We start from the raw sequence: 10,063 nt of genomic DNA on the forward strand, positions 1-10,063 counted from the left end.
GGGGCATGGCAAACCCGATCTCATCTCGCTCTGCTGAGTCACATTATCTTTTCCTCCATATCTTATTCGAAATTTGTACAAAAGGTGAAGAATGGCTGGCATTGATCATACATTTTAAGTGTGTGAATTGTATGGCACGTGAATTGAATCTCAATAAAGCTGGTTTTTAACAAAAGATGAATGGCTGGGTTTACAGCAATGAAAGGATAACATGTTTAAGAAACATTCATTTTCAATAGAAGTTTCTTTTTAAGAGATCACACAGTATATAGTCACCTAAAAATTGCAACTAGCCCCAATTCTAAGATCTAAGTAACAACTTAGGCTGGACTTAATTTTATGTAGAGCACTATTAATTTTGTAGAAATAGAGGGTAATTTAGAGAAGCAAAATTGCTTAAGAAATAATCTTGAAATATTTCTTGCCACCCAAAATATCTGTACACATTTATCAGGTCAAGTTAAAATGTAAACTCTTAACTAATGCTCTGTCATGCAGCATTAAGTACCATAGTGCAAGTTCACCTTCCAAGAGGACAAATTAGATTAATAGGAAACAGTGCTTTTTCCATTCTTTCTTTCTGGAACTCTTATTCGTGTTTCATAGGCCTCCCAAGTTGATCTAACTTTCTTTTGTCTTCTGCATTATATCTCTTTGGGGTTTTTTTGTTTGTTTTTTTAAATCAGCTTTCCTGAGATATAATATTTATTCAATAAAGTTCACTCATTTTAATTGTACAGTTCAATGAGTTATGTCCATGTATATAGTAATGTAACTGTCAGCACTTTCATTCTAAGGAGTTCCCTGATCCCCTTTGCATTCACCCACCTTCCCCCTGCCCTTGGCAGCTTTGCCTGTTTTAGAACGCCACATAAACAGATTCATATAGTATGTAGGCTTTTGCATCTTGCTTCTTTCACTTAATGTAATTCTTTTGAGTTTCTTCCATGCTGTGTATATCATTTGTTTCTTTTTATTGCTGAGTAGGATTCCAAAGCCACGGTTTGTTTATCCACTCATGAGCTGATGGACACTTGGGTTGTTTCCAGTTTCGTTTCTCTTGGGTAAATACCTAGGAGTGAAATTGCTGGGTCATATGATTGCATATGCTTAACTTTATGAGGAATTATTTTCCAGAGTGGGTGTATCATTTTACTTTTGCAACAGCATTCATTATATATCCTTGCCAAAATTTTAATCTAAGTTTTAATCAAGACATTTATAGTTTTAGCCATTATATTTAGGCCCATGATTCATTTTTTTTTTAAATATATTTTATTGATTTTTTACAGAGAGGAAGGGAGAGGAATAGAGAGTTAGAAACGTCGATGAGAGAGAAACATCGATCAGCTGCCTCCTGCACATCTCCCACTGGGGATGTGTCCGCAACCCAGGTACATGCCCCTGACCGGAATCGAACCCGGGACCTTTCAGTCCGCAGGCCGACGCTCTATCCACTGAGCCAAACCGGTTTCGGCCCATGATTCATTTTTAGTTAATTTTTTAATAAGCTGTGTGATAATGATCAAAGTTCTTGTTTTTGCATATGGATGTCCAATTGTTCCAGCACAATTTGTTGAAAGAACTATCTTGTCCCCATTGAAATACTTTTGCAACTTTTTCCAAAAGTTAATTGACTATAAAATGTATATGTGTATATGTATATATGTCTATTAGTCTATGCCTGGACACTCTATTCTGTTTCATTAATATATTTGTCTGTCACTCTATGCCAATACTACACTGTCTTAATTATTGAGGCTTTATCATAAATCTTGAGATCAAGTTGAAGTCCTCCTACTTTCCTTAATTTCTCTCAGCAATGTTTGGGCATATTTTGTTAAATCCATCCTTAAGTATTTCATGTTTTTGATGGTATCATAAATAGTATTGCTTTTTTAAAAGAAAAACACTTCAATTTCCACTTGTTTGTTCCTAATATGTCTTTTTGGCTTTGTTCTATTTTCTGGGAGGTTTTCCAAATCTGTCTTCAACATGTCTATTAATTTTTAAAAACTGTAATTTAAAAATTTTAGTGTGGTAAAAAATACATGAAATGGAATTTACTATTTTAACCACTTTTAAAACACATATATATTTATTGATTGATTTCAATAAGAGGGAGAGAGAGATGAGAACATCAATGATGAGAGAGAATCATTAATGCCACACTAGGGATTGAGCCTGCAACCCGGACATGTGCCCTGACTGGGACTCAAACTGTGACCTCCTGGTTCATAGGTCAACACTCAACCACTGAGCTACACCAGCCCAGCTATTTTAACTACTTTTAAAGTGCACAACTTAATGCACTTAAGTACATTCACATTGTTTTACAACCATTATTACTATGCATCTCCATAACTTCATCATCCCACATTGAAGCTCTGTATCCATTAAATATTAACTTCCCATTCCTACCTCTCTTAGCCCTTGTTACTCACTGTTCTACTTTCTGTCTCTCTGTATTTGACTATTCTAGGGAACTAATGTAAATGGAATCATATAATATTTGCCATTTTGTCTCTGGCTTATTTCATAGCATAACATCTTCAAACTTTAACCCTGTTGTAGCATGTATCAGAATTGCATTCCTTTTTTTAAAAAATCCTCACCAGAGAATATTATTTTCATTGATTTTCAGAGAGAGAGAAAGAGAAATATCGATGTGAGAGAAACACATTGATTGGTTGCCTCCCGTATGCACCCCAACCGGGGCTGGGATTGAACCTGCAACCCAAGTATATGCCCTTGACCAGGAATTGAACTTATGACCCTTCGGTGTTCAAGCCAACATTCTAACCACTGACCAACACCAGCCCCAGGGCAGAATTGCATTCCTTTTTAAGGCTAACTACTATTCCATTGTATGTATAGACCACATTTTGTTTTCCATTCATTCACTGAAAGACATTTGGGTTGTTTCTATCTTTTGGTGGTTGTGAATGATGCTGCTATGAACATTCAATTAGTTTTAATTTATGAACTCTCATGTTCTCTGATAATTTCATTTTTATTGTTTCCGTTTTTTTGTTTTATGCTCTCTCTAAATATTACAGTTTCTTTGATGTTTCATCTTTTCTCTGTATGTCTCTGTTTCCTCCATTTTTTCTGTTTGTTTTCATTTTTAGCTTTCATTCAAGGTTTCTGTCAAATATATGGTGGTTCTTATGTTTTGTTTTATGCCTAAGAGTAAAGTATTTAATAAATAGACTGGAAACTTTGTGGGGAGAAGGGAGCAGGAGGGCCTGATCAGGTCTTTTTACTGGGGTACTCCAAATGCCAATGCTTTGAGGAATTTTCACTGGCACCATCCATTTTGTTTCTCCATAAAAGTGGTCTCCAACATCCTGTCTGGGGGAGAATCAGGTGTTGGGGATGGCAGGAGCTTGGGGAGCAGTAATGGTGGGGCAGCAGGCCTATGTTTAAGCCTTGCTGCAGGCTTCCTGGGAGCAGCGAGGGGACATGAGGGCTAAGGGTTTCGCTTTTACTTAATCCACCTGTTTTCAATCCTGGCACCTCCAAGGGCCGAGCCTCTCAAGTGTTCTGTGGCCCAAAATGACTTACTTCTACTTGACACTGTCCCTGAAAGTTAACTAGGCCGTAACTTCATACAGTCGGCTAAATCAGTCACGCTGCTCCTCCGTCTGCTTTTTGTCTTCTAAAAATATGTTGAAATATTTTATCCACTGTTGTCTCCTTTCTTATTCTGTTTGTCCTTAATGGTCAATACCATTTTTTATTACTTAACTGACAAATTTTAATAGGGTTTTGGGTTGGAGAGGAAATGAACACATAATATACCATATTAACTTAGATTAAATAGCATTTATCATTCATTAATGATTTACAACATTTATTTTACCACCTGACAAAAAAAATTGCAATAAATAAAACATAAAATGGGAATGCCAGATCACAATAAGTTGGTAGTAATAAAAGGAAAATGAGTCTTAAAAAAGATGATGGCAGGGCAATATTCTAGAGCATATCTGGTAATGAATGTGTTCCTGGGTTCTCTGGAAAGTAGAAAACAAGTTGAATATGAGCAATATAGATCTGTGGATTTAAAAATCCTGTACCTGATAAATATAGGTAGTATATAAAAGAATCATTGTAGTTAACTCTGTAATTTAATGGAGCTTGCTTAATATCTTATTGCTTTTCTTCCGGCCATTTCCTTCTCTTTAGCATCTTCATTAACAGATGGTCAGTTACAGGAAGAGGCAGAAGTTTACCAGGCAATCCTACTTGTTATTGGCTTAGTGACTGGAGCTCCCAGTTTACTGAGAGTTTCAGGATTATCTGTGGCTTAAATTATTGGTGCTGTCCCTATTTACTATAGATCACTTATTGGATACTATAGATTACTGGAATACTATTTTGAGTTCCGAGTTTAATATTTAAGGTGGATGGAAAAGATAAAATGAGCACCTATTTAAACTTAGAGAACTGGACCTATGAAGAAAAGCTAAAGGGAGTTGTTTTGTTTTGTTTTGTTTTATTTTGAAAAGTAAGGGTTAGGTAGAAATAACATTATTCTAGTATGTCCGGAGATATTTCATGTTGATATTTCCTAAGGCTCCATGCTAGGTCCTTGTCTCCCATGAGTACAGACAGTCTCCATCAACCTGCTTGTCCATCTCCTCCACCAACCCCACCATTTTCCTCAAAACTTTACCCGTGAATCCTAACCAACAGGTTTAGGTATCTGCTCTCCAGACTACATTGAAGCCGCAGCCCTAGTTTTCCACCTGCCTCACTATTCTGCAGGCAGCTCAAGTTCAATATATCAACAAACTTAGGTCATTATATTCTCCCCAGAAATACTCACCAATTCTGTGCTCCCCTCCTGACTTTTCTTGATAATGGTAACACTAATGTACCTCACCTCCTAAGCTTAAACCTTAAAATAAGCTTTTCTTTCTTCTTTTCCATCAGCTCCTCCATCCTGTTAGCCACCAAATTCTATGATTTTTAAATTTAAAAGTTTAAAACTTATCCTTTCCTATTTCCTATGCTATTAATTTAGTTTTTATAATCTTTTGCCTGAACTACAAGCAGTAATTATTTCACTTAAGTCACTGTAGCTATAAGAAAGTTATTGGGCAAATATTACCCAAGGGATTGTAATTGCATCTTAAATATTCTTAATTTTCCTTGCTCTAGCACCCATAATTCTCTATCAGCGTATTTTTTGTAATTAGCAATCAGGTCCTCTCACCATCCTGCTTAAAAACCTTTAATAACTCTTTACTTAGGAGAGTAATGTCTTTAGCATGGCATTTGAGACCCTTAGTTTGAACTTAACTTATTATTATTTTTTTGGCTTTATCTGCAATCATTTTCTACCTCTCTAGCAAAACCAGATGTCTCTATGCCTTGAATCTGTGTTGGATTTTCACTCCACCCTGCCTCTATAGATGCTATTCCCCCTTACTTAGATGCCTTTCTTCCTTTCTCTACCTTAAAAGATTAAGTATTAAATCATCTTATGAAGAATTACCCAAATCCTGTTGGAATATGTCTATGTCTGTCTGTCTGTTTATTGTACACACATGATATATATATATGTATATGTATATATATATATATTCATACAATACATATATACATACATATATCTACAACATATATAGATGAATATATATGCACACATATATGTATATATCTATATATTCTTATTTAAACTCAACTATATGTTCCTTAATGTCTGGAAGAGTATTTTATTTACTCTTTATTACCATAGCCTAGGTGCTTAATAAATTTTAGCTGAATAAATTAATAATGCTTATTCTAAAGATAGTAACCACCTGGCTTCCACTGATGATCTAAATAACAAAATTTATACATAAACCATTAAGATAATTTTGTGAACTCTTTTCTGTGGTTCTTTTTTCTCATGAGGACAGATTTTTTTATTTAAGATAGTCTAAGAATTTCTTTGTTTGGATTTGTACTGCTAGACCAAAGTTAATTTTCTGCTAGATCGAAAATAGCTTTTCTGCTAGATCAAAATAAATTTCATCAGAGAAATGATGCATATTGAACTAGCCTAAGGAAATGCAGTATTAATGCAGAGGACCAAGGCAGGTTAAAGGAGAAGGATTAGCTTCAATTTCAATGATGACTTTCACTTACCCAGTATGTGATTTCTGTTCGAAACAAATTTTTAATTTTAGGTCCAACAATAATTGTCAATGCATAACTAGCACAGCTGAAGATGTTGATTTTATATTTATATTTTTATTACAGAATAAGCTTAGAATAAGTCAAGATGTTAACCAGAACCATGAACTGCATTTCACAAAAAGGTACATTTCATGACATCTAAATGCCAGTGAAATGGTAGGGACAATGACGTAGCCAGTTGCTAATTTTCCCTGGAGGGTGCTAAAATGATGCTTCCATCTTTTTTGAATACAAAGATCAAATATAATTCAGTGATGCTCTTTCACACGTGCAAGTCATTTTCAGTAGGCAAAGAAGCTGTGTAACAGCTTTGTAACAAATTTGTCAGGAGTTTGCCTCTCGTCTTTCTCCTGTGGTTGCTGAACCCACTCTTGGGTCTATACCCTTCAATATGTAGACTTGAGTATACTCATCCTATGCCTTAACTCTTTCAGGAAGTTTACATGATACAAGGACAATTAACCTGTTCTATGTACACCAGATGAGGTGTCAGTTCAGCACTCTATAATAAGCTATAATACTATAGATACGGAATGCGCTAGTTCCCTAAGAAGTAAGTTTCCTTTACTGAAAATGCTCATGCACATTTGCGTCTGATTTTTCTCAAGTCTTGAACAGTGAGTGCGTGGTGCAGAGTAAGTAGCCAATAAATATTTCATGTATGAATGAATAAAGCAAAAATAGAAGCACAAAATGGATGATGCTTCAATTAGCTTTTGCTGTGTAATGAATCATCTCAAAGGTAGTAGTTTAAAACAACAGTGATTCATTATTTTTCATGATTCGGTGTATTAGCTGGACAGTGGTGGGCAAACTGCGGCCCCTTGAGTGTGGCTCTTCCACAAAATACCATGTGCGGGTGCGCACGTACAGTGCGATTGAAACTTCGTGGCCACACTCAAGGGACCAAAGAGCCGCGGTTTGCCGACCACGGATCTTGGGCCTTAGCATTCCAAGAGCGTGAGGGTGGAAGCTGGTTGGGCTTGGAACTCATTTCCAGGGCATTCTATTGGTCAAGAAACATCACAAGCCCGGGTTAGAAGAGGTGGGAAATTGATCCAATCTCTTGATTGGAGTGGTTGCATAAAGCCTGTGGCCATTTTTAATCTACTACAGTTGACCAAGTTTAAAAAACCTTCTGTAGGATCTTCTTATAATGGGAGGGAGATTGCTCAGTCTGACCTAGAATCCTTCCAACTCTGAAATTCTATCAGGCTGAATAGGGTTCTAAGAGAGAACAGTTATCATCCATGGTACTGGAAACTTTAATCTTCTACATCTGATAAGAAAATTTCCAAGATAATTCATTGAATAATTATTTTCTAACTATTATTATGATCTAAAATTTATATTCTTCCTTTTACCATTTCAAATACTACCAGATTTTCTTAATTCTGGCGCAATAGCAACATTCTCTTTTCCTTATGCTTTGCTGGCCATTCTTTGTTAGATAAAGTCTTTACTCTTATTCATCCATCAAACACTTGGTTTTATAGAAACCACCGAGATCAATAATGTAAAATACTTGTATTTCTTCTATGTCAGAGGAGAGTGCGTATATTACTGCCTCAGTATTTGCTGCTATTTACAATTAAAGTTGCAAATCTATCATTTTCTGTAATTATTTTTTTGTGACACTTTAAATAAACACATTTCTTGTGACTATTTTAGTAATAGCAGGTACAAATATATATGAATGCAGAAATATCATATGAGCAACTTGATAACATATGAAAACCCTTTGAAACTTTCCATCAAGGAGTTTCAGAACAATCATAGTGACAAAAACAGTTTGGGGAAGACTAAACTGCTGATAGCTAAATTGTGACTTAACAGAAAAAAGTTCATATAATAAAATTTTGCTAGTATATTTTTGTGTGTGTATGCACTTACACTTGACAATCATGTATGATTTTTTATAATTTTGACAAATACTTGAAACAATTTAGTTATCATTGTAGTAATCTGTTCTGTTTAAAATTTTTACTTTGGTGTTAAACCTCCTGCCCCCAAATTCTACACTAATAATTCCCTCTTCTTACACTGTTTCTAACCCCTCAAACAAACCATAAACAAAAGCTGAAAGCAACTCATAACCATTTTGTATAAATAAAGCAAGTTCATCTTTGTGGGACTGATATGCCAGGTTGTGAATGTATTGTTGATAATTAACCTGATCAGGTTACATTGCCAGGAAATTTTGTTATACCTTCCCTTTAAAAAAAACAAACTTTTTTTCTTAGAGTAGTTATACCTTTACAGAAAAATTAAACAGAACAGAGTTCTCATACACTCCCATGCCAATCCCCCAACCACAGTTTCCCCTACTGCTAACATCTTACATTGGTGTAGTACATTTGTTACAATCTATGAACCAAATTGAAGTATTATTTGCTAAAGTCCACAGGTTCACTCTTTGTGTTATACAGGTCTATGAGTTTTGCCAAGTACATAATATCATGTATCCTTCATCACAGTATCATACAGAATAGTTTTACTGACCTAAAAATCCCCTGTGTTCCACCTATTCATCCCTTCTCCCTCCCCTACAACCCTACCTTTCCTTTTTAATACTCTAATTAAGTGTAGGGTAATATTAATTAGTTGGAGGTAAGAATTTGCTTAAATAACTAGTGACTCCCCATGGCAATCAAAGTTCCTTAATCATTAAATTAGACTAGCACCGTCCAATAGAAATATAATGTGAGTCATATATGTACTTAAAATGTTCTAAAAGCTGCATTAAAAAAAGTAAAAATAACAGAAATGAATAATACTCATCCCAATGAATCTAAAATATTATCAATTATATATGTGACTAATAAAAATTGAGATAGTTAAATTTTGGGGGGTTACTAACTCAAAATATAATGTGCATTTTAAACTTACAACACACTCCATTTCAGGCTAGTCACGTTTCCCTGTTTCCCGTGCTCAACAGCCACAACAAGTAGGCCAGTGATTAAAGTATTGGACGGTGCTGGCCTGGCCTGCCTGCAACTTGTAAACAGGTTTTCCCTCTCTGTCCAGGGCCTCCAGGTTAGGCGTGCAGCAAAGACTTTTGGAAGGCATATCAAAAGGATAAAAGGGTTCTCTAACCCTCTGGATGCCGACACTTAATAGTCTGTAGCCATTTTCCTAAACTCTCAGCAGTTTTGGAAAAAGTGGACTGGGAATCACGCTCATTCTGGCATATCTAAGAAATGAGTGCTGGGCTTACTGGCTCCCAGAAAGCCTGAATCATCTGAAATGTTGACTCATGAGCCTAAGGTGACTGAAATGTAATGTGAATCAAATTTGCCTTCCAAGGCTTCGTTCTTTTGCCACTTTTCTCTCTTCCCTCCCTCTCTCTTTGGGTGACTGACTCATCCTCCTACCATGTGAGAGTCCAGCATCCGGCAGATCTCAACAGCCTCCTGGAAGGAGATGAGTGGACTTTCTCACGGCCCGCCCCAGCCCCAGATGGTCCAGCCCAGCTCTGTTTTGCCTACCTCATCCAGGGTCAGCAATTTAGACCAGGAGTGATCTTACCCTTGTCAAAAATTTTCTTTTTCTTTTTTTCTTTTTAGGTGGTGATGGTAGTAGTAATAACGTGGCCTGGGAATTTAAGTTTAAAACAATAGAATCCTTTATTTCAAAAATCTTTTAAAATGCAATGTATATTTCAGTCCTTAGGGCCGACTCCACAGTCCCGTTTGTTAGTACCTTTGTGCACTCTGGGTTTTTTCCCTTTCCTGGGAGGAAAGTTTCCACCCAGGATAACGCCCTTCCGGTGGCGAGCCAGGAGTCTCTCCCACCCCCAGGGCCGGCAGCTGGCTCGCTTTCGCAGCCCTCTAACTGCAGCGGACCTGCAGCTGTGGGCACAGCCAGA

The sequence above is a fragment of the Myotis brandtii genome, unplaced genomic scaffold (assembly GCF_000412655.1).
Source record: "Myotis brandtii unplaced genomic scaffold, ASM41265v1 scaffold84, whole genome shotgun sequence".
Classification (NCBI taxonomy): Eukaryota; Metazoa; Chordata; class Mammalia; order Chiroptera; family Vespertilionidae; genus Myotis; species Myotis brandtii.